This window comes from Biomphalaria glabrata, chromosome 9 (assembly GCF_947242115.1).
Source record: "Biomphalaria glabrata chromosome 9, xgBioGlab47.1, whole genome shotgun sequence".
NCBI classification, from domain to species: Eukaryota; Metazoa; Mollusca; class Gastropoda; family Planorbidae; genus Biomphalaria; species Biomphalaria glabrata.
Genome location: NC_074719.1, coordinates 19124190 through 19151529, shown reverse-complemented (window position 1 = coordinate 19151529; position 27340 = coordinate 19124190). Strand labels below are relative to the sequence as shown.

At 35.2% G+C, this 27340-nt stretch overlaps 1 pseudogene; it reads left to right on the top strand.

Annotated features, from left to right (window-relative positions):
- The first annotated feature begins 532 nt into the window (after positions 1–532).
- On the top strand, positions 533–27100 carry LOC106065172 (uncharacterized; annotated as a pseudogene).
- Positions 27101–27340: the final 240 nt, after the last annotated feature.

Below are 27340 nucleotides of genomic sequence, written 5' to 3'. Positions count from 1 at the left end.
TAAATTAACTCAATATGTAATGAACTTAAAGAGTCAATAAATTAACTCAAAATGTAATGAACTTAAAGAGTTAATAAATTAAATCAATATGTAATGAACTTAAAGAGTCAATAAATTAACTCAAAATGTAATGAACTTAAAGAGTTAATAAATTAAATCAATATGTAATGAACTTAAAGAGTCAATAAATTAACTCAATATGTAATGAACTTAAAGAGTCAATAAATTAACTCAAAATGTAATGAACTTAAAGAGTTAATAAATTAAATCAATATGTAATGAACTTAAAGAGTCAATAAATTAACTCAATATGTAATGAGCACTACGATGAGCTATGTTTATTTTACGACGTCATAATCTTGATTGACAATAAGAGCGTGTACACTATGAGATAAGAGGTTCCAGAAAATACACTTTTATTAAAAAACCGGTTTCCCCTGTGTTTGAGTGACTTGTCTTAACGTGTTACAACCATGGCACTATCACTGGCTATATAAAGGATGCAATGAAACTCTTGGAATAGTTCTTCACTTTTTTGTGACGCTAACAGTAAGATTTATTTGCAGTTTTTTCTTCTTTAACACTTTTGTTCTCTGATGATTGGATGACTTGTTATATCGTCAAGTGCTTCTCGTGAGGTAGAATGTATACAGATTTATCTCTACGTCTCTCATGTGAAGTCATGACCTAAGTTTATAAAGTGTCAATAGGCCAAAAAAGTGTGACTTCGATAAAGAGCTTACATGCCGTGGTGGTTAAATAGTTAAACGCTCAGCTGCCAAGACGAAAGACCTTGAGTTCGAATCTATGTGATTGGTTTGAAAAGCATTTAAATGAGTACATGGAGCTCTAGAAGACAGATGACATTTGTACAGGAATATTAAGGCATTTTTCATTTGGCTAAGCAAATAATAATAATTAAGGCTTGAGTCCGAAGATTAATGAGGAATGCAGTATTTCCTGTGGCTAAGCAACCCCAGCTGCGACATACATATTTTTCCACATCCAGAGCAGGCGTAACCATTGTCCGCCGGAGGTCGATTTAGATTTTCTTTTCGCCGTCTATTTCTGTCCTGGGCACCGAATTTACTTTTGGTTTCAAATATGTAACCCGCGGCCTTTGTAAGTGACCTCCAGATGTCTCATTCTGAAGCCGCATGTAACCAGGTGCTTTGTTCTATGTCAACTAAAGCCAGTGGGCGCCTAAGCTGGTCTTTAAAGAGTTTCCGTTTCGTCGACCACCTTTCAGCTCACCAAAAAAAGTGCTTTTGGCATACGTTCGTCCCCCATACGGGATACGTGCCTGGCCAGCGCAAATGTCAGACCAAAAAAAGTCCCTCTATACTGTCCGTACCGGCATTCGCAAGGACATCGCTGTTTGTAGTGCGGTCTTGACACATTTGTTAACTATTTGAAAATTGTAACTAGTATTAAAACATTTAGGCAAACTTTTCTCCATATAGAGTAAATAAAAATATAACTATCTAAATGTGCACTTTGTATCAGTCAAGAGATACTACACTTATTTACAAGGGACTATCCTAGAGGCAGGCATCTGTTACTTTCTTCTTACATATGGCATATTGATTTTAATATATCAATATGTTCTTTGCAAATGTCCTACAGTTCCTCGTTTATGTTTATAGAATTGTTATAAGGTCGGTACCGGCAGAGTACGAAATCTAGACATGCTTAAAGATACAAGAGCAGTAACTCGGTGCGTGTCTTGTCATTTCATATATCTACATTTATTTCAATAAACTGGATGTGTGACTGATTGGCTATAAACCACTGGACTACATATTAATACGAGCTGAGCCGAGTTGTGTTTACTGGGAGCCTCAAGGCAGCGCGGAAACCTTCACCCTGATTGGAAAGATTGAACCAAAACCCATTGTGCATTCTATAAGAAATACACTATACAAAATCAATTTTAAATTATAATTTTTTCTGTGCATAATTTTTAAAAATAGAAAAACAATGTTTCTAAAATTAAAAACAATACTTTTAATGTACTAATATGGAGTATTAGGTGGGCTGGCAATAACTATTTCTGATTGGTATATTTCTAGAATTGATACGATGATGATATGACTTATATGTCTTTTGGTTTATTAAGTAAAATCTAATTGATTTATTGATTTTGATTTTATTTGCTTCGTATCTAAAAAAAATTATGACTACAACGAACAATTTGTAAAACTATAGAGTTCAACTGTTTGATAATCAATGAGTAAAGAGAGATAACTACAACAAATAAAATGTAAGATTACACCTTATTTCGTCGTGTTACACTATGACTACCATTATCTCCCCTATGGGAGTTTAAGTTACTAGTTTATTTATTTTTTTATTTTATTTTTATATTTTCTAGGAACACAGAATAACAGACAAAAACAGGGTCATAGTTTTTCACAAAGCATTTCTTTTTAATTGAATTCTACTGAGCCAGGTCTAGAACAAGAGATATCTTCTGTGACTACATAGTCAAAGATTTATGCCAGGTCTAGAATGTGATATCTTCACTGACTATATAATGTGATACGATACGCTTGTATAGTTTGCAAAAGAAAATGGCATTGCAGATCTGGTCAGTTATATGTTTTATGTGGCTGTCATCGCTACAAGTAACAGGTAGGTATCCAAAATGCATAAACATTACTCTATAGCCGTCTTGTATTTATTAGTATTACGTAGTGTAGGGAAGTGTAGCCATCTGGCTTACTGCACCTTTCTTTAATCTTCAAATCATCCATTTTCTTTTTTTTTTAATTAGAATTTCCTAATGTTAACTTTGCAATATTTGAGCTTCATAATTTATGTTAAAGTCTGTCTAATATTTTATTCACTTTTGCAATACTGTTTTCCTATTGTGTCTAATTACTTGGAAGAATTTAAGTCATTGGTTAACATGCATGACTAAATGCATGACGCGTAGGACGTAATCATCTTCTTTTTTAAAGTAACGTCTGTATTATATAAGATAAGATAAGATGTTTTTAAGTAATCTTGCAATTTGATACTGAAATACCATAACAGAATAGATAACTGATCGTGTGGTGTGCGTTCGATAGCCCAGGATTTGTACCCTGCCCGCCAGCTAGGATCTAATTATCTTCAATCAATAAGAAACATTAGAAACCTTAGAAGTGGTATAAAAAGAATCTTAATACTCATACATAAAATCACGGAGAATGAATCATGTTTTTTTTTTTGCGGCTCCCGAAAGGGGAAATAACGCTATTAATTTTGTGTAGCCTGTCCATCCGTCACGTTTAGATCTCAGAAACTAGAAGAGAAAATGAAAATCGGACATCATGATATTTTAGACCATTCAAAGTTCTGATGCAACGGCTACTTTTTTCTTTACCGAAAGTGAACCATCAAATTTTTATAACTATCTATGAAGCAGATTTTTCAAAAAACAAAAAACACACCACTTTTAAATGAAAGACTTCAGGGGAGGTAAATCTTTTAAAAAGGTCACAGACTTTTTTATTAATAAATTTAGCTTCTTTCATAGATTCGCGCATTGGTACAAAAATTGCATCTTAGGTCACAATGGAAAAGGTATCAATGGATCATTATAAAATATTGACTTTGATTTTATTTGCTTCGGATGTAAACTCTAAAAATAAAATGGAATAGAATACTGATGGTGTTTTTAAAAATAATTTTAATACGAACTTCGTTTTAGTTTAAAGTTCCAAAAACAAAAAAACAAAAAACGAACTACTTTTATAGCGCGTAGTTTTAACATATCTTCATGATACATGGCTTTACTTAATCATAGAAGCACCCCGAATAAAACTGGTACTAGCCCATCACAGGCATTCTTCAACAGAAGAATCAGAACCTTGCTGCCTATAGCTAAAAGCCTGTTGAAACCTCAAGTTCTGGATCCTCAGAAACATAGAAAAGCGCTGAAAGAAAACCAGAGGAGATCAGCGATTTACTACAACTCCCACGCTAAAGATTTACCTCCCCTTGCTAAGGGTGAAGAGGTGAGACTAAAGTCAAGGTCGCGTGGCCACGACAAAAGGGAGTTATAACTCGTCAGTTACAACAACGGTCGTATGAAGTTGAATCAGGCGGAGGAGTTTATCGCCGAAATAGACTTCACTTACGAAGAATCCCACTAACTGCTGAAACGAATGCGCCTACACCAACAGGTACGACCGAGCCTGACAATCCTGCACCTGTGGATGCACCCAGCACAGATGAAAGTACTGCTCAGAGACCTGAGAGCCATATAGAAGACGGGTCTCATAGGTCGACAACCTATACAACTAGGTCAGGCCGAGTGGTCAAATCCACAAGAACTAGTGACTATGTATATAACTAACCTCAAACACCGGAGGATGTTACATTTATATGTGTATTTATGTTTATGTATGTTGTGTGTGTGTGTGTGTTTGTTTTCTTGTAGTCTCCCTTGTTCTATTGTTCAGTATGTTCACGATTTCACGGTTTACTCTGAAGTGTGTCAGTAGTGTGTAGTCACTGTGTAGTAGTCTCTGCTGGTTGTTCTCTCTTTGATTCAAGTTAATAAAAATGGAGTGTAACTTTAAACATCAGTATTGTTAAGTGTATTGTGATAATATAACACATGCGGCTTCTCAGCCTATGGTTTACCATTAATCTTTAAGCTCTCTTTTTTTACCGTATATCTATTCAAGTCACAACTTCATGGAGGAACCTGAAACCTGGATGCGGATCTCAAAATCAGCTCTAAAGATTTTCCTAGAAATGTAACAGTTGATGTATAGCGCTGAGACTAGCTCGTTGGGCACATTGAGAACAACTTCAGTTTCACCGCTACAATTCTCAAAGTTAAAAATAAAATAATTTAGGCATAAAAACAACATGGCGTAGTCAGCTGCGGAGTACAGTTGTTTCTAAAATTTAAAGCTGCTTTCAGTTTATTGATTTTTTTTTCTAAGCTTTTCTTATATGTTTACGTAAATCTAATAGAGATTACATTTAGCTTCTAGATCTAGAAGTAGAGCTAGATGTAGACTAATTCTTAAAAGTTCTAAATCAGAAGTCTAGATCTAGATACAATGAAAGTGCTAAAAATAATTACACAATTATGCAGCAACGTTCTCTGGCCCACTGGGTAGAGTCAATGGGACGTACTTAGGAATGTGTTCGATACCCGGCTTGAGGAACATTTGTTTTTACTAAATTTAATTATTTTTTTTTTTTTTTTAAATAATAGATTTATTGGGGGGGGGGGGGGTATGTATTTTTTTCGCTTTTCGTTCACATATCAGATTATTTAATACTTTAATTTGCATTTTAAGCATCTATATGTCTGGCGGAAATTTAGGAGTATCAGGATTGAACAGAAACAGTTTTAAAATTAGTTAAAGTTTCTTTTAGTTTTCAATACATGTTTATTACTGTACATACAAAGTTTAGGACATCTGTGCTAGAAAAACTTAAGTATTTTAACTAGGTAACATGATCCTTTAGTGCATATTCTTGAACCTGTCAAAATGTCTTTCCATTGGCTTTGCTAAATCTTGCCCAACTGTCCATGTATTAATTGTAAAGTGTATTTTATTGACATCCAAATATCTATTTTTAAAATTCCATTCTATCTTTCCGCAGGGTCACATATGTGCATGTTTACTGTATTTTCTATACAATCTTTCCATGAAGTTGCCTCTGTGTATTTACATTCATGATCATGTCCCAGTGTCTTCCTATTCATGAAGTTACTAGATTGTGTTCCATATACTTACCCTAGTGACCGAAGGAGTATTGATACTCTCTTGTGTTGATGAAATGTAAAGTCCCCTATATTAATTCCCCTAATAATGTGTATTATCCCCCTTTTAGACGTATTGTATGAAGAATTATCCGCATACATACGGGGCACGGTGTGACGGCTGAATAAAGAATCTTATTTACATTATGAAAGTGATTGTTGTTTCAATTCAATAGTTTATTTAAACATTTATAATATTCATATATGTTTTTTTTTTATATTTAGTTATTTCCTTTGTTTAAAAATGTTTTACTTATTTTGATATTTAACTCAGCTCAACCTCCTACAAATATCAGTATCAACATAGCCGCTATTAAACTCAGCAAGCCCCAGCAGAACCAGAACGTGTCCTCAACCAATGAGGGACTAGTGGAAGTACTGTTGAACGGTGGCGGAAATGTGTGGGGTTCCATATGTGGCGCCAACAGATCTGCCTCAGAGGTGAACATTATATGTCAGATGATGGGATATCAGTAAGCACTTTTTATTGGTTACAAAATACATATTTAACATAAAAGATTTTTTTTAAAAAGGTCACGTGACGACATACAAATATTACTTATATTTTTGAAGAATTCGTTCTGCTGTTGTAACAAATCTAACATTTACATTGAACTCGACCAAAACTTATGTTTTCCTTTAATAAATGCAATTTCTAACTTTCATCACTCGCAACGTTAAGTCTCAGTTTTAAATTATTTAAATGTTTCTTCAAAAGTTCTCTAAAGAAAAACTCTACTCACCAGAAATATAGTTTGTCTTTATTATAACAAATAATCTGAATTATAATTCATAACGAATAAGTACTTTTTGTTTGCTAAAACAATAACTATCTGGACATTCATGACCTTTGTTGGTTTAGTGGTAAGTGCTTGGCATCTGAATCTAGGAATCTCGAGTTCGAATCTCGGCGAAGAAAACGATTTTGAATTTCCATTTTTTGGGCCCACCCAAGTCTGATAACTAGCATGAAAGTAAAGGCGATTGGTCATTGTGCTGGCCACATGACACTCTCGTTAACCGTCATTCATACATCGCAAGGTTTGAAAGGGGGTAAATAGTCTTTTATCATGCTAGAGTGACAATGACCTGACGTCGAGGAGAGGTTAACACTAACACCGTCAGGGAACTTTGGAATGCACACAAAAAAATTAGATTGACTAAAAACTTTCTACAAATCCAAACATCACTTTCACCTTGACCATTCCTTTAGTCTGTGGCACCGTTAGAGCACCATACAATATCCATTCATGTAGTTCTTTTGCTTGACTAGACTCTATTTCACTGACAACGCTGTCAATTCTTTGATGTTGTCTTCCCATCACTTTCTCTGTCTACCGCTTCACCACAACCGTCAAGTAAAATTTCTTTCCCTTGTTCGATAATAAACTAAATTTTAAATTACCAATTTTTGTGTAATTCTGGTAAAATAAATAATTTTGCCAAATTATAGCTAGATCCGAGATTGGGTGTGAGAGAAATAACGTGTACAAACTTTTTACCTGACAGACAGACAGTCACTTGATATAAACTTCGTAAAAATCGTTAAAACTTAATTTGAGCAATTTTTGGTAAAGAATTCTCAATTCAAATCTATATTTCACTTCTAATTGATTTTGTAAATTCCTTTCTAAGTTGTTGTGTAAATTTCACCATATTGTTGATAACCGTTTATATTTAACAATATTATTAAATACTTTTATAAAAACAATGAAAAAATTTCACCATATTGTTGATAACCGTTTATATTTAACAATATTATTAAATACTTTTATAAAAACAATGAAAAAAATATACTGCCGTATTTAAACTGGCCTATCTAAAAATAGTAAAACAAGTAAACAATCTTAATCCTACCAACATTCAACAGGTTACTACAAAAAGATTACAAATTACTTGGAACCAATGGCCAATTGAAACCCATGAGGCAAAAACTTCTATCTAATGAACAAGCCAAAAGAAATACATACAAAAGAGATAACTTAAAATGAATTCCAGAATCGATTGTTGCTCGTGAAATGAAAAGATAATCACTAGATGACGTAATCTTGACATTATCAAAGATCAAGGAAGAAGCTTAAGAGAGTTAGAGACCCAGGCAAACTAATGATCGATCCCTTGAACTGGCTAATAAATAGCAAATAGAAACTATTTGTAGATAGTACAACAATATATATATATATACATTTTTTAATTAACAATATAGCACTGGTTATAAAAAAAAAAATAACTAGAAATAGTCTTAAAAAGCTTAATTCACTATGTTTTGTAGCGTACCAATAATAACTGTTGGTTTATTGTGACTGAGATTACACATAAAGGTTCCTTTATTTTCTATTAGTTTTTGTTATCATCAGTATTTTATAATGAACATTGCTTCTATAATGGCTTACTAGTCTCAGAAACAAAAAGGAAGCACTTTTGAAATGCCATGTGATATGCATAGCTTACTAAACGATGGACTTACAGGGGCCATCTGAGAGTTTCCTTAATATAATACTAGATAACTCCTTTTGTTATCAGATATTAAATTTTTTTTCTTTGTTTAACTTAAAATTGTGTGCACTTTTACAGTAATATTACACAATCTTATAATATGTCGGATTCATCTCAGGAAACATATTTCAACAAATCAATATTGTTTTTCAGTTTGATTTATTCGTGAGATTATTGTTATCAGTTCCTTGATAAACTGGACGACTTAAAGAACACTATCGCACACTATTGCTGTAGGTCAATAAAGAAAATGTCTCTTCGTTAAGCCACTCAATGTTCATACGGAAGTCAATGAAATTGTTTTTATCGCTAGGCTTGTAATACAAAGTTTTATGAGAAAGAATTACACAAAATAGTTTTGAGGTTGTCTGCCTGAACTTGGTGTTATTTTATTTTTACGATATTTAACCGATTTTCATTGGCCATATTACAAGGTCTTCGGGGATTGCGAAGATCTTACTTCAGGAAACAGTACCTGGAAAAAAGAATAAGACGCAGACAGAAAAGCGTTGGGAGGAGAATAGAAAAGAATGGACGGGCCTGCCATTGAAAGAGGCTCTGTCCAAGAAAAAAGACAGAGAGGAATGGAGAAAGACGGTTAACAGATCTTGTATAGTGCCCCAACGGTCCAACAGACTAAGCGCTAGGAGAAGGTGAAGGGAGGCTATTTTCTGGTTTATGATGCAGACTTGGTCACCACTGCTGATCCAATCCAGTCGTACACTAAATAGCTCTTCTTAGCTTTCTATTTCACTTGATCATGTCAAACATTTACAGTCAAGATGTCTATCTATACATATTTACAGTCAAGATGTCTATCTTTACATATTTACAGTCAAGATGTCTAACTTTACATATTTACAGTCACGATGTCGATCGTTACATATTTACAAAGTTGATATGAACAGGAACTTTCATACCAGGACACGCTCCCAACGGTTTGATACGGGGAGTTTTGAGCTCAGAAGCGTTGAAGTTTGCTCCTCACATAATGGGCAAAGGGGGGTGGGGGTAACAGCTCGGTGGCTGTTTTATTGATTCTGATTGCAAACTTTATTAGAGACTATAATTGTCTTTTTATTCTTGTTTTAAAAGTTCACACTTCGTACAGAACGATCAACAAGACATACGTAGTACCTCGAACTGACCACATAACCATCTTATACAGTTCATGTATACAAAAGACCTGGGGCTATTTTTTTTTATAAATACAAATTTTAGATATAACAAAGTCTCGAAAACGGCTCTAACAATTTTCTAGAAATTTTTCATTTTATGTAATTTTTTTTCTAATGGAATTGGCCCAACAGGGAGAACTCTGATTTCACCATTATACTTTTTTGAACTATAGTAATCTAATTACTAAATTTGGCCTCAGTTCTAAACAATTTTAATCTTCAACACTGATACGTCTGCGGATATTCCCGCATTTCTATATTAAAGAGTGAAATAAATAATTAGACGTTGTGAAAAATTTTGCGCACTGTCTTCTAAGTCTGGACTTATGGGATTACCACCAAACTAGAATCTGTCTTTTAAGTCTGGACTTATACGCTTACCACCAAACTAGAATCTGTCTTTTAATGTTGTCATATTAAAAGCAAAGCAATTGCCTTTACAAAAAGTCATTAACTTGTAAAGTAAAGTTTCAAACAGTTTTGACATTTGTAAGTTGTGAAATAAATAGGAACCAAATTAGGTACAAGTATTTTTTTTGTTTGTGTTGATATAAGATACAATCAGATAAATTTTTTGGTCCGTCAAATGGAAATTTAGCTTGACTATAATTGTCCTCTTCATTACTGGTAGTTGCTAACAAAAACAAAATGTCGCAAACAACGGGAGAGTAGAAGACAAAAAAATCTTTGCTTGAACAATTACACAATTTAAAATATAATTGCAAAATATATAATACAAAAAGCTATAAATTATTACTGGTCAGATATCACCTGGAGAAGCAGTGCCCAGTAGATGGTTCACTCTTATTCTAAAAAGTAACATGTTTCGTTTCAGAAACGGACAGCAAACACTTAAAGGTCAGTTCGGTGTTGGAAGTAAGAACTTCTTGTTAGAAAACATGACCTGTCCAAGCAACGCCATCTCTCTGGACAACTGTACTCATTACTTGTTAAAAACATGCGGACCTCAGGTAAGAGAGAAAGGTATTAAAACAGGTAGGTTTTTAAAAAAATTACAGAGGGAGGTATAACAGAGGGAGGTATTTCAGATGGAGGTATTACAGAGTAAGGTATTATAGAGGGAGTATTACAGAGGGAGGTATTACAGATGGAGGTATTACAGAGTAAGGTATTATAGAGGGAGTATTACAGAGGGAGGTATTACAGAGGGAGGTATTACAGAGGGAAGTATTACAGAGGGAGTATTACAGAGGGAGGTATTACAGAGGGAAGTATTACAGAGTAAGGTATTATAGAGGGAGTATTACAAAGGGAAGTATTACAGAGGGAGGTATTACAGAGGGAAGTATTACAGAGGAAGTATTACAGAGGAAGTATTACAGAGGAAGTATTACAGAGGGAGGTATTACAGAGGAAGTATTACAGAGAGAGGTATTACAGAGGGAGCTATTACAGAGGGAGGTATAACAGAGGGAGCTATTACAGAAGGAAGCATTACAGAGGAAGTATTACAGAGGAAGTATTACAGAGGGAGGTATTACAGAGGGAGGTATTACAGAGGGAGCTATTACAGATCGAGGTATTACAGAGGGAGCTATTAAAGAGGAAGTATTACAGAGGAAGTATTACAGTGGAAGTATTACAGAGGGAGGTATTACAGAGGGAAGTATTACAGAGTAAGGTATTATAGAGGGAGTATTACAGAGGAAGTATTACAGAGGGAGGTATTACAGAGGGAGCTATTACAGAGGAAGTATTACAGAGGAAGTATTACAGAGGAAGTATACAGAGGGAGGTATTACAGAGAGAGGTATTACAGAGGGAGCTATTACAGAGGGAGGTATAACAGAGGGAGCTATTACAGAGGAAGTATTACAGAGGAAGTATTACAGAGGAAGTATTACAGAGGAAGTATTACAGAGGAAGTATACAGAGGGAGGTATTACAGAGAGAGGTATAACAGAGGGAGCTATTACAGAGGAAGTATTACAGAGGGAGGCTTTACAGAGGGAAGTATTACAGAGGATAATTACAGAGGAAGTATTACAGAGGGAGTTAACACAATTGATCTATAGACTTATGCTATGAATTAATTTTAGTAATCTTGGCTTAGGTACATTTAACAATGGCTTGGAAGAAATGGTCCGTTTTAAAAGTGTTACCTGTATTTAGTTTATGTTGACAGTGTTACGTCATCGTTTGTTGTTGTTTTTTGTGATGTCTGACCCCAGCATATGACGCAATAAAGGTTTAAGTTTAGTTCAATTTTGATTGACGTGAAGGAGCCACTCAATATTCACTATATGCCTCATATCGAATAGTTTTAAATTGTTTATGTTGTTCTATTCTCTAACAAAAAAAAAAAAAAATGAGGTATATTTTTTTGTTCTTCTTATCTTACACAATTTGTTCTACCAAGACCTACTTTTTATTTATGCTTTTGTATGCTTTAGTGATGTTAATATTGTAATGGAACTTGTTAGTGTTAGTTTAGTTAAGCATCTTTGTAACAATTTAGTGGAACATGGAAGTTTAGTCTAGTGGAAGATGAAAGTATTAGTCAAGTGGAACATGGAAGTTTAGTCTAGTGGAACATGAAAGTATTAGTCTATCGCGACATTCTATATAATTCAAAGTTTAATAAGTTTTTGTTAGTTGCTTCCTAGAGTGAGTTTTGTATGGTTTGCACGTCATTTTGTTCTCTTTCCTAAATGAGAGTTAGATTGAAACATTTCCCTAGTTCATTGTTGACCATGTTAATTCCTTACATCTGGGACAGGACGATGAGCTCTACGTGAAGTGTAACCCAACGCCCTCTGGTGGAGGCAGTCCATACAGGTTGTTCTTTAACCCGTCTCAACCCCCTGGCTATCCAAGTCTGCAGATTCCACAACCAAAACTCTTCAACCAAACATTGAATCATGTTTGTCAGTGTAAGTTTATTTTTGGGTCACTCTGAAACAAAAAAAAAGCTCTGAAACGAATAGAATGTTGTTGCTTTTCCTTGAAAGAAAGCTGTGCTGTCATTTACCTCATACCTAATTGATTGTCAAGGGGAAGACTGGATTTGAAGATCTATATGTCTTATTCTATAAAACACAGTTTTATGTTCCCAATTCTATAGAGCCGCACAGATTTATGTGCACATTTTCATAATGAATAGATTTATGTGCATGCACTGCCCCATATAATGCAGAGCTAAGTGCGCAGTCCCATAATGTTTAGATTTATCGGAACTGTACCATAATGTATAATTTTATGTTCGTGCATTGTTTAATATTATATAGCGTTATGTGCGCCGTCCAATAATGCATTTACCTATTTGCCCTATCACATAATAAGTAAATCTATTTGCCCTGTTACATAATCCATATATCTTTCAGATCTTTGTATCTTGTCCCAATTTACATAGATCTGTGATGTGTACCATCTTATACATGCACCAATAATAGAACGCGATGAAGTAAAAAAGCAATTAATACAATTTCCATAATCGATAACAAAGTTATACCTTATCGAAGATTATTATCTTTGAAAACCGCTTTTATTTTTTTTTTTAAATATAGCAGCTAAGAACTTAATAAAGTTTTTCGTGGCTACAAAATAGAACTCAATAATATACTAATGTTTATTTTGATTATTTTTAATTAATGAATATTATTAATAAATGTAAATCTCGGAAAATTTAAATATGTGTTTCTTAAATGAAGTATATCTCTAGCAGACTTGTGCTCGAGAGATTCTGGTCCTGTCGGAGTACTTAAAATAAATCTATTCACATTATCATTCACAGCGTCGTCTAGTAGTATAAATATCCGGCTGTTTAGCGGTACCGGTAACGACACCTATGGAATGGGCTACGTTCAACTCAACATTAATGGTAACTGGGTGTTTGTCTGCCAAAACAGCTGGAATGAAGCTGCAGCCATTGTGGCCTGCAGAGAAATGTGTTTTTCGTAAGTAGTCCAAATATAATTAATGATCTGGTTTCTGCACTAGTACAATTAGATTTTTTTTTCTACTTTAGATATTGGTAAATCCAAAAGTAAAATAATAAACTGTAATGTCTGATGATAGACTTATATTCAACTGTTTTAAACTTCTCTTTTTGTTCCTGGTCCCTAGCTTGCTATCAGAAAGACACAGTTAGTTTATGTAACATATAATTCTTTAATACGTTTTTTCGCTCATAGGTTAATTCATTTTAAAAAATCAGAGTCAATTAAAAGGAAAACAAATCTTTAGAATTACTGTAACAAAGGATTTCAAACTTAGCAATGGGAGAATGTAACTTGTTTCAATCTTATTATCAACAGATCTTTAGGAGCTGCTCAAAGCTTTATACCGTATGCAGGCATTGTGAGAAACTATGTGCCTGACCCAACCAACCCGCAGATCCAGGTCTCAGAAGTCAAGTGTAACGGCAATGAGAACAGTATATTCAACTGTAGCTTTGACCTGTCTCCTGGACTCTGTTTACAGACTGCTCAGCCCACACTCGCTGGTGTCCAGTGCTTACCTCAGAACAATACGAAAAGTACGATGTTATCACATTTCTTATAAGCGTCTCTCTTATGTTTGATATATATATATAGGGCTATATTTATAACAATTAACTTCGGTACACCCAAACGCATCAAAGACAGACTTAATGAAAAAAAAAAAGAATAGAAGTTTATTTATTGGCATCAGATCTAGTTCTTTGTAAGATATGTACAAAAAAAAATCCATTTCGTGTTTTTGAGTCATTTTTTAAAAGGAAGTGGAAATGACGTATGACACTATAAATATCAGTAGACTTAGGGAAAGTTGAAACACAAATTGCCTTCAAAATACGGAATGTTTGTGGTAGTTTTTTAAAGCTTTATATTTCGACTGCGGCTTTTTGGGGAAATACCGAAACTAAACTACAAGGGTTTGAGAGAAAGCTTGCGGAATAGCAGTCGTAGGTTAGCAAATAGGTTAAAGCAGGTGAGCATATAGGAAATAAAAGGAATCTCTGTAGGAAGTTTCATGCGGATCTGTACGACAGTTTTAGTGATCTCTTTATCAATGTGTCAGTAAGTGGTATGTTGGTATATGTATATATATATATATATTGCTATTATATTGTAAACAAAGTCATACAGTTAATAAGACTTGAATAATAACATCGTAATTCTAAATTCCGATCATATCTTATATGTATAGTTTTACATGATGTAGCCCTATAAGATATATCATTACAAGTATTTATTTCTATGACTTATGCTTATAGGGTGGTGCGCGCGTGTGTATTCATGTAAATATATTTTATGCACATAGATTAATGTGAAGAACCGTTAGACGTTTAAAGGTATACAGTTCGTCTGTGTGTCATAACATGTAACGATGTTTTCTTGTTTTTTTATTTTTTATTTGTAGTTAACATACCATTCCCTGACGTCAGATGTGGAGACAACGTTTTATCAGCTGACTTCCCACTAAGCACATTCCCCTACATCACCCCCTACAACGTAGACTTCCTGCCAGCAGTGCCTGCGTCCTGCGTGAACAAAACTTCCAACAATACATTATTTAGAATCTCCGTATCTGTCAGTGGCAGCTGTAACACTGTGCTGAAAGTAAGATGGAATTATTTAACTCTTTAACACCTGATGTGTTTAGAAATAAAAGTATCTGTTACAAAGCATTCGACAATTTCTTCACGTTTTTAACTGAATATTATTTTCAGTGTCATTACAAATCTGTTATGATGAACAAGTACTGATATGGTATAAATACCTTAGTTATTAATAGGAATAAAAGGAATGGTCTTCCTAGTGCAAAGATTATTGAAGGGTTAAATATATTTTACCTTGCCACGGAGACCTAGATAAGACCTACATATTTCGTGGTAATTCAATTAGACAAATCTTTTGCTCACTTCAGATGTACCCAGGTTTCTATTCGTCGTGTGTGTGTGTGTGGGGGGTAGCTTTTCTGTCTCTAATTTAGTTACTAAATATCGATTTTACACGTTTGTATATATCTACTGATGCTCTCAGGAAGTGTACTACTAAGTGAAGCAAACATTCCAGGGGGGACAGGTACTACCTCCCCGCCAGCGCCCCTTACCATTTATTTACACGCAGTATTAAAAAAATACTTGAGAAAAAAAAAAAAAAAAAAGGTATGTCTAAGGGGAAGAACTCCACATTTACAACTATATCTCTCAATAATGTAGAATATGTTTCTCCTTTTCGATATCAAACAAAGTAATTAATTACCAATGATAAATTGAATAACTGGTTAATTTGCTTATTGAATTCATGTGCTGATAATAACCATGCGGGACACCATGAAAAAGTCATGGAAAGATAACTCTTTCATTTCTGCAAATCGGACTAGAGTTACCCCACGTAACTTTCGCGGCGAAAGAGAGCACGGCTCAGAAATAAAATAGAGAAGGGGGGGGGGGGGAGAACAAGTATTTGACTATATTTATGTGTATATTTTTTTTTACACACGTCAATATCTGATGTCATTAAAATAGTTGCATGTTTTTCTGTAGTTTTGTTTTCATTTTGCCCCTTTGTATTGCCCTTCATTTCCTAACCATGGCCACCGCTTCACATATATTTCGTGGAGTCAACAGGTCTGTCAATGTAGTCGAAATTCCTGCGTCAGGTAAACTGTTTATTTCTATCAGTCGCTTATTTCTGAAAATAAAAAAAAACTGTTGCTCTTGAACTTTGCTGGTTGGCTGTAAGCTTTGTTTGCGAACATTGGGAGAATTATGGCGGCGCCCTATCCGATGTTCTTACTCACGGAAGCACAGTCATATACTCTGCTTGACAATACGCTGCCTACATGAATACTTCCGGCAAATTTCGGCGTATGCTAAGCCGCGGGCCGACTAGTTTCTTTTATCTCTTAATACTGAAGAATTAATTTCTTTTGCTTTAATCAAACGAAAAAATTTATTACCTGTAATTAATTTACTAATTGATCTTTTTTGCATTTTTATTCATGTTTTGTTAGGTGCAATAAATAATTAGGCAAAGTTTCAACTTGATCCAAGAATGGAAGTGGCAATAATAAAGTGTTAAAAAATGTTACCAGACAGACACCTCGAGCGAATTGGTCTAATCTTGTCAAAGTATCTGTTTATCTGTTGCTATGTCTACCTAACAGTCTGGTGCTTGTTCTATAGTCCACGCTGCTATGCACACGTGTATCATTGTGTCATTACCTTCATGACAGAGACGTAACTAATTGTATAGTTTTCATTACTATTCTACATAAAATACATGCAGTTTAAGTTTTGTTTTAAAGCCGCAATGTTTTCTTGTATGTTTCATTTGAACAAAGATATATTTTCAAAAATGTTTAAATGTATTTGTCATTCTATTGCCAGGATGTATTTAATGGTAAAATGTATTTGTCAATCTATTGCCAGGATGTATTTAATGGTAAAATGTATTTGTCAATCTATTGCCAGGATGTATTTAATATTAAAATGTATTTGTCAACCTATATTGACAGGATTTATTTAATGTTTAAATGTATCTGTCAATCTATTGCAGTATGTATTTAATGTTTAAATGTATTTGTCAATCTATTGCTAGTATGTATTTAATGTTTAAATGTATCTGTCAATATATTGCAGTATGTATTTAATGTTTAAATGTATTTGTCAATCTATTGCCAGGATGTATTTAATGTTTAAATGTATTTGTCAATCTATTGCCAGGATGTATTTAATGTTTATTTGTCACTCTATTACCAGGACAACTTGACACATATAACTTATGAAAACACAATTCGCTACGTCTGGTTGAATAACAATTTGAGGTCCTACCAGTACATTAACCAAAGGTGATTCTTTTATGAAATAAATCTTCGGTCAGGAGTAGGGCCTGCATTTAATAATTAGGGGCTCTAGACGAAGAAAGTTTGGTGGCCCCCAAATGAAATAAAAAAATAAATAAATAAACAGCGAAAAGAAAATTAAGCAATTTATTTAAAACCTAGTGAGTCCAACTAAAACATAGTGGACACGTTTCGCTATGTCTTCTCTTAATAATTGTTTTGAGCGAGGTCCCCACCAATCGGAAACCCTGGGCGGCTACACTGTCTGCCTATGCCTAAGGTCGCCCTGACTGGAGATTAGAAGTGTAGTGTTGAACTCTGTTGTAATATTACTTACAAATCATTATCAGGAGATGCTTTGTTTGCATAAAGCAGTGTTGGATTTACCTACAGACAACTCTCACCTTTCTTAGCACCCCCCTCCCCAAAATAACATGTCCAGAAAAATTTTCAATTTAAAAAAAAAAAAATATCGACAAACAAATTGCTTGATGTTGGACTATACGGGACCCTGTATCTGATAATCCCAAATAGATTCGGGTCTTAAAAGTCTATATCCAATCCAGACGTGTGATTTAGTTATTATTTTATGTTTTATTCTCTCTATTATCTAATATTTCCTGTATCATGTTTGAATGCCAGGTACCAGTTGATTTGTTCCATTCCTAAGACCAATGTTGTCACCAATAAATATCAGCCTTATACACTCTCACCCCTCAACACAATCTATGGAGTATATGATTTTTCGGTAAGGCAAAACTTTTTTTTTAATGTATTGTTATGGATTACAATGTACTGTCTTATACGAACGTAAACGTATGCATACACTAGAATAGAGATTGAGAATTGTTTGTTTGATGACCAGATTCTGTGTGAGTAAACTGTGGCACTCAGATGTCCGTGCTCCATTGGCTAATCAATAGCTACGATTATTAATATAATCGTAATACGATTATTAATATAATCGTAATACGATTATTAATATAATCGTAATATTTGTTTATGTGGGCGCGGTGGGTGAGTAATTAAGCGCTTGGCTTTTGAACCTAGGGTCCTAGGTTCGAATCCCGGTGATGACTGTGCTTTTGAATTTCGGGATGTTTAGGGCTTCCCACGCAACTCTTATGGGTACATGACTTTAGTTGGGATAAAGAAACAGATGACCTTAACATCATCCGCTATATAGATCTGAAAAGGAACATTTAATATTTGTCTGTTCTATAATGTAGTTAAATTGAACAATATACTCGGATTACTAATCTTAATCTTTGTCTCTCCGATATTGTAGCTAAGATGTTATTCGTACTAGGATTATGAATCTTAATATATTTGCTCTTATCATATAGCCAAACGTCGAACTGTAAATGGATTATTAATCTTAATCTTTGTCTCTGCTAATATGCAGGTAAGATTGGAACTGAACAATGATTATTAATCTTAATCTTTGTCTTTCCTGCTATGTAGCTAAGATTGGAACTGTACACCTCCAACACATTCCAGACTCCAGTCGTTACCATAGGTGGCACCTACCTGGTAGAGGTAGGGGACTGGATCAACGCCGCCGTCGTCATGCAGAGTACCGACACCAGACTGAAAGTTGTGACGGTGGAGTGTGACGCACTTCCGGTGTTGCCGATGGCTGCAACTGCCCCAGTAGAGAAATTAATCCATGTCAAGTGAGGTTTATTTTTAACTTGCTATGTGCACAGCTTATCACAATTCTTCAATTCTGTACACCAGAGACACCAATAAGCTAGCGATGTAGAGTTATCCACTGTCAGGGTGGGGTTCATCCAAAAATCATCTAAAGGATAAATTTATTAAGTTAAAATAACCGCATTCCCCCCCCCCCCCCCGATAAGCTAATGCAATAATGGTGAGTGTAAGAACAGAACAAACAAAAAACCAACAAAAGACTTGAAGTCGTACAATCACTAGGTTGGAAATCTGTGTTTAGTATTCGTGTGACACTGTTTCAGATGCCCTGCACACCCTAGTCTGAGTATGTATGAGATAGACAACTTTAAACAGGGCTTTCGATTCCAGGCCATCATCTTCTCTGGCTACAGTATGGCTTACATTAGGTGCACTGCAGACGTGTGTTTGGCCAACAGTACCAGGTAGTACAAATTATTAAATTAAACCTTGGATTTAATATATAAAAGTAATATTTGATATTGACATTATTGAAAATACTATCCTACCACTTATTATTAACAACAAAAGCATACAGAGGCGTAGTGAGGGGAGGGGCAATGGGGTTATGATGCCTCGGGTCCTACCCTCAGGGAGTGGTGGTGCCACAAGCGGAGAGGCGCCTAAAAAATATTAAATTATTTTGGTAATACATTCAAAGGTTATGTTTATGATACTATTATTAAATAATTTGTAATTTATAAGCCTATATTTCTATAAGATGTTCATGATAAATGATAAATAGGTTTGTAAAAAAAGCTTAAATAAACAACAATTAGTTAGTTAGAGCTAGTTAGGTAGCTAGTTTGTGTTAACTCCCAGGAGAGTCAAGGGCCGCAACCACTATTCTCCACCGAACTCGGTTCTGAGCAGCTTTCTGCTTCCATGGCAATCCATTCTCCTCAACTTGGCTGACCTCTTTGAGGTTTATTTTGGCATGCCCACATTCTCCTCAACTTGGCTGACCTCTTTGAGGTTTATTTTGGCCTGCCCACATTCTCCTTGCCTTGCGGATTCCCAAAAACAGCAAATAGCTTGAGTCTATTTTTATTTGGAGGAGACTTATTGTCTAGGGAAAATAGAATTACGATATAGTTAAATATTTCTTCCATCCCATGACTGTTCTTTCATCCCTCCCCAACCAGCTGTGTCAGAATGTGCGTCAACGCCAATGCTGTTGGACGTAGGCGAAGAGAAGCAGGTGACCAGAGCGCCCAGGTCTCATCCAGTAATATCCTGTTTTATAACGCTAAAACACGAGGTAATGTTCAACAGAAAGTATTTGTGCTAGTGTGCGAGTGTCTATGTGTATCTGATGTTTGTGTGCGTGTAATCGATGTGTATTGATGTGTATGATAGAAAAGACTGAGATAAAAAACAACCAAAGCTTCCGGTGGCCCTCTTGTCTGGTTATGCTTGCCCTGGATGTGGCTAAATTTGTAGGTCACAGCTGGGGCTGCGTATCCACAGGAAATACTACATTTCTCATTCATCTTCGGACTCGAAGACAAGCCTTATTATTATTGATGTGTACGTATATTTCGTTATGTGTTATCAGTCAATTCTATTGTCCTAATTTAGTTAAACAATATTATCATTACCTTGACTTTGGAATATTTTTCTTACATAATCTTTTTTAATACCTATTATTAAGGTAAAACCATATCTTATAAATATACGAAAAGGTGCTAATTCATTCGTTCATTCAACGCTCACCCACCCCAGTATGCATATACTAGTGTATACAAAGTAGGTCAATCTGACATTTCCACTACCTTTACCTTTGAAAGGTGCAAGGTCGTTAAGAAGACGAATTGAGGACTTTTTCTAATCACCGTCGTCCTTTTACACAAGACCTTTTAACTCTAGTTTAACTCTATCCCGTGTGGGAGACGAACGTATACCTAGAGCAGTCTTATTGGTGAGCTAAAGTGTGGTGGACGTAATAGAAGCGCCCCAGGGAAACGCTTTAAAAACCAGCTTAGGCGCCAACTTGTCTTACCTGACATAGAAGAGAGCACCTGGTTGCATGCGGCTTCAGAACGAGACAGCTGGAGCCCACTCGCAAAGGCCGCGGGATACATATTTGAGACCAAAAGAAAATCCGCTGCCGAGGATAGACGCAGACGACGAAAAGAAAATCTAACTCGACCACCTGCGGACAATGGTTATGCTTTCCCTGGGCAAAATATGTAGGTCAAAGCTTGGGCTGCGCAACCACGGGTAATACTGCATTCCTCACTATCTTCGGACTCGAAGACAAGCCTTTTTTTTTTTACTCTATTAGTCCAGATATGCTGCATCTTATCAACCTAGACATTTTGGGCCCAAACCTACAAGACATCTTGATAGATAAATATCACTTATTACATCTTTGACATCTGTTATCTGATTTTGAAAAGTTTTCTGTTATTCAAGCCCAAACATTTCTCCTAAGATATTTTTTTTTTACAGTGGCTTACGAAACTTGATTTCCAGTTCTTAAGTTTGTAATCATATTTGTTTTTGTTTAAATTAACTACGTGTTAGAAGATCCATTCTAATTACAAAGCTTACATCAAGTTATTATGACTGTTTGTTTGTACAAATTTTGTACACGCTCTTTCTCCCACTTCCCATTCTCAGGTCAAGTTGAAACTGAGTATAATAATTCAATATCGAAGGCAATAAATAATCAACCAAATAATCAACCAAATGATTAACTAATGTGCAAATAATTTATTAATGGCAATTAATTAATTTTGTTTTAAATAGAAAATGGATATAAATCTTGCAGTGTTATGAAATATGGCAGTAATTGTGCGGTTCTTTTACTTATAAAAGGCTTGTAGTTTTTTGGGTTTTGTTTTTTTAATGAATTTTTTTTTTAATGTTTAGATTTTCAACAGTTAAAATCTCAGTTGGCGTCTGACCAGGAACAACAAGAATCAACTAAAAATGGAGAGAGTACACCAAACGAAATTCAACATAAGCCTGAAGAGTCGCCATCAAATTTACAAGCCGATGAACTAGTGTTTGCAAACTCTCTGGGGAATGGCTCCCCTCAGTGTTTGTATCTCAGCTCCCTGCTTGCTGGTGTTTCTGTGATGGTGTTTCTGTTCAAACAGATTTATGAGTAAAACTGTGGTTTTACTTGAAGGCAATGTAAAGATTTCGTTGAAAAATCCTAACGATATCTAATTATTGTATTGTAAGTGCTGTTTGTTTGTTTTCTTTTCCTTTAATTTTTTTTTTTAAACAAGTCCATTTTTTTACATTAATTTGTGATAATTTTTATTTACAAGGCTTACAGTTCAATATCTGTGATACATAAATCTGTGATTGTTAAATTTTGTTTTCTATTTAAATACCATGTATCTGTTTTTAGTTAGCCACATGTTTATTTTTATTTTATTTATGCTGTGGCATTTAAAGTCTCGGGTGACGGTATTATTTTTTTCAATAGAAGTTGCAATATATAGAATATATGCTAATAACTAGAAGAAACTTAAAAACAAAAAAAATCTATAAGATATTTTTTTTTTTTTGAAACCTGGTGAAATGCATTATATAATTTGAATTATACCTTCATCTTTAAAAAATGCCTTTATAACCTTTTCATGACGACACTTGAGACTAAAAGGTCCTACGAGTCGAGAAGTTTGTACTCTATATTTGTAAGAGTTTACAATAAAACTTGATTTGCAGAACTTTCGATTATGTTTACATAATCCCATAACAAATTCTCTAGCGTGTAGAAATTTCTTTTTTTTAAAAGTGATAAATAAAAGTGCTTTTTCTTTTTTAATTTGTTAACATTTCTTAGTCAATATATATTTTAAAATTTGACTACATTGAACTAGTAAATTAACAATACACTATTACATAACGTTGACATTTGGCCTTTGAAATTAGCATTTTGTTTGTCTTGTAACACCTTTTTACAAAGCTTATATCAACTCACTCTATCTGGCTGTCTGTCTGTCTGTCTGTCTGGTATAAAGTGGGTATATGTTTTTTTCTCTTACACCAAGTCTCGGGTAGATCTGAAACTTTCGCACAATTATTCATTGGCATAGACAAGAAAATATTTTTAAAAAGTTACCAATAAGTCAAATAATTACAGGTAATTAATTTAATTTCATTATTTCGTTTGATACCCACAAGGGAAACTAATCCTTCTGTATTCAATGATATTATTACATTTTTGGGGTTTTAGTCCCTGTAAATAATTGCTAACGCTATTTCTCCCTCACGCATTCTCCGATCAAGTTGATACTTATACAATTATTATCTTAACTATCAAATCATAAAACAAAAAAATACCCAACTAGTCAATTAATTATTGACAATCAATTATTTTGTTAGAGATCGAATACGGGAGATAACATGTGCATTATTGATAGATATATATATATATAATTTTAACGGTGGAGTTCTTCTCCATTAGATAAGCTTTTTTTTAATTAGAAAATGATTTTTATATTTTGCTTGTTTATCTACTGGATTTTCTCTTTTTTTTTGTGTCAGAATGATAAAATATGACATTTCAAATGTGTAATGTTGATAATATAATTTTTAAAACAAACAACAGATAGTGTTTGTGCTATCACACAAACACAGGGGCGGCCCAAGGGATGAAGAAAAATTGTCATGGTCATTTTTCATTGATAAAAGAAATATCGCAACTAATCAACAGATGAACAGATACAAACCTAGACTTTTAATCACATTATCCACATTGTGTATTTAAAGTATTCGTTTTTTTCTTAAGTTAAACAAATTAAACAATCTATATATCAGTCATGCATTTTTAGAGCTTCTTGAAGATCATTAAGTCTACAGAGAGATCGCAAAGAATCATATGACGCTATTTTTTTTTTTATAAAAGGCAGAAGAACGATTTAAAACAAACATTTGTTTTGTTTTTCTTTAATTAAAAAAAAGAACAACCTGTTATCGATAATGAGCGTTCTAGACTTACTGGCATGTAAAATATTGTCAGAAGACTTCTACAAACAAGTTTGTGTTGATAGTGTTGCAGATACCTCTGCCAAAAACTCTATCAGAACTTCGCATACCCTTGAGTTGACCTTGAGACCGCCTGAGGAAGGAGCGCCCACAGTTTGAGAAACGTTGTTCTACTGTATGTACTTGAACTACCACGCATTCATTTCCCAACAGATCTCTGAAATAACCGCATTGGACTTTTTACACAGCTCCTTCTTTTTTAATATACCTCAGAGGTACTTGCTTAGAAACGGTTTGCAAAAAACCTTACTATTCAATTTTCTGTGTTCCCCCAAATAGGGCCGAGTCTAAATAGCTTAAATACAAATGTTAAATTGCACACAAAAAAAACAGACTTCCGTCTTTTTCTTAAGCATGGTTTATTTCCATTAACTAAAACTAGGAAATAGCTGCGAGTATATCTGTGTTTGTGTGCATAAGTTAATCGAAACACAATAAAATCAATAAATATTTGGTACGTTCAATGGACTCAACGCTTTTAGTGGTGCCACGTTTTTCCCTCAAAAGCTACGGTCTGCGAGATTTTTAAGTACACGGATAAAAGGTCTGGAACTCATTCCCCATTGATCTCAGACAGACAGCATGCTACACCACTTTTAAAAGAACATTAAGAACTATCTGTTTAAAACTTTTTTAGATTAGTTTGTCATTTTAGCTCTCGTGTATGTCTTCGTAATGTTATTACAGCGCCTTGAGCCTATATTTTGTTTGTTAACAGCGCTTTATAAATAAAATTATTATTATTATTATTATTATTATTATTACGCATATTACCACTTTGGATACTTATAAAAATAACTTTAAAAAAAAAAGAAACCAAATTTATACCTATTAACAATAAGTTATTCTCGAGAACATATTCGTGAGTGAGGGGGTGAGGAACAAAGAGAAAAGAGACATCGGAGGCGTGAGAAGAACAAAGAGAAAAGAGACATCGGAGGCTTGAGAAGAACAAAGAGAAAAGAGACATCGGAGAAGTGAGAAGAACAAAGAGAAAAGAGACATCGGAGGCTTGAGAAGAACAAAGAGAAAAGAGAAATCGGAGGTGAGAGAAGAACAAACAGAAAAGAGACATCGGAGGCTTGAGAAGAACAAAGAGAAAAGAAACATCGGAGGCTTGAGAAGAACAAAGAGAAAAGAGACATCGGAGGTGAGAGAAGAACAAACAGAAAAGAGACATCGGAGGCTTGAGAAGAACAAAGAGAAAAGAGACATCGGAGGCGTGAGAAGAACAAACAGAAAAGAGACATCGGAGGCTTGAGAAGAACAAAGAGAAAAGAGACATCGGAGGTGAGAGAAGAACAAACAGAAAAGAGACATCGGAGGCTTGAGAAGAACAAACAGAAAAGAGACATCGGAGGCGTGAGAAGAACAAAGAGAAAAGAGACATCGGAGGCGTGAGAAGAACAAACAGAAAAGAGACATCGGAGGCGTGAGAAGAACAAAGAAAAAAGAGACATCGGAGGCGTGAGAAGAACAAAAAGAAAAGAGACATCGGAGGCGTGAGAAGAACAAAGAGAAAAGAGACATCGGAGGCGAGAGAAGAACAAAGAGAAAAGAGACATCGGAGGCGTGAGAAGAACAAAGAGAAAAGAGACATCGGAGGCGTGAGAAGAACAAACAGAAAAGAGACATCGGAGGCGTGAGAAGAACAAAGAGAAAAGAGACATCGGAGGTGAGAGAAGAACAGACAGAAAAGAGACATCGGAGGCTTGAGAAGAACAAAGAGAAAAGAGACATCGGAGGCGTGAGAAGAACAAACAGAAAAGAGACATCGGAGGCTTGAGAAGAACAAAGAGAAAAGAGACATCGGAGGTGAGAGAAGAACAAACAGAAAAGAGACATCGGAGGCTTGAGAAGAACAAACAGAAAAGAGACATCGGAGGCGTGAGAAGAACAAAGAGAAAAGAGACATCGGAGGCGTGAGAAGAACAAACAGAAAAGAGACATCGGAGGCGTGAGAAGAACAAAGAAAAAAGAGACATCGGAGGCGTGAGAAGAACAAAAAGAAAAGAGACATCGGAGGCGTGAGAAGAACAAACAGAAAAGAGACATCGGAGGCGTGAGAAGAACAAAGAGAAAAGAGACATCGGAGGCGTGAGAAGAACAAAGAGAAAAGAGACATCGGAGGCGTGAGAAGAACAAAGAGAAAAGAGACATAGGAGGTGAGAGAAGAACAAACAGAAAAGAGAAATCGGAGGCGTGAGAAGAACAAACAGAAAAGAGACATCGGAGGCTTGAGAGGAACAAAGAGAAAAGAGACATCGGAGGCGAGAGAAGAACAAACAAAAAAGAGACATCGGAGGCGTGAGAAGAACAAACAGAAAAGAGACATCGGAGGCGTGAGAAGAACAAAGAGAAAAGAGACATCGGAGGCGTGAGAAGAACATAGAGAAAAGAGACATCGGAGGCGTGAGAAGAACAAAAAGAAAAGAGACATCGGAGGCGTGAGAAGAACAAAGAGAAAAGAGACATAGGAGGCGTGAGAAGAACAAACAGAAAAGAGACATCGGAGGCTTGAGAAGAAAAAACAGAAAAGAGACATCGGAGGCGTGAGAAGAACAAAGAGAAAAGAGACATCGGAGGCGTGAGAAGAACAAAGAAAAAAGAGACATCGGAGGCGAGAGAAGAACAAAAAGAAAAGAGACATCGGAGGCTTGAGAAGAACAAAAAGAAAAGAGACATCGGAGGCGTGAGAAGAACAAAGAAAAAAGAGACATCGGAGGCGTGAGAAGAACAAACAGAAAAGAGACATCGGAGTCGAGAGAAGAACAAACAGAAAAGAGACATCGGAGGCGTGAGAAGAACAAAAAGAAAAGAGACATCGGAGGCGTGAGAAGAAAAAACAGAAAAGAGACATCGGAGGCGTGAGAAGAACAAACAGAAAAGAGACATCGGAGGCTTGAGAAGAACAAAAAGAAAAGAGACATCGGAGGCGTGAGAAGAACAAAGAAAAAAGAGACATCGGAGGCGTGAGAAGAACAAACAGAAAAGAGACATCGGAGGCGAGAGAAGAACAAACAGAAAAGAGACATCGGAGGCGTGAGAAGAACAAAAAGAAAAGAGACATCGGAGGCGTGAGAAGAAAAAACAGAAAAGAGACATCGGAGGCGTGAGAAGAAAAAACAGAAAAGAGACATCGGAGGCGTGAGAAGAACAAAGAAAAAAGAGACATAGGTGGCGTGAGAAGAACTAAAAGAAAAGAGACATCGGAGGCGGGAGAAGAACAAAGAGAAAAGAGACATCGGAGGCGTGAGAAGAACAAAGAGAAAAGAGACATCGGAGGCGTGAGAAGAACAAAGAGAAAAGAGACATAGGAGGCGTGAGAAGAACAAAGAGAAAAGAGACATCGGAGGCGTGAGAAGAACAAAGAGAAAAGAGACATCGGAGG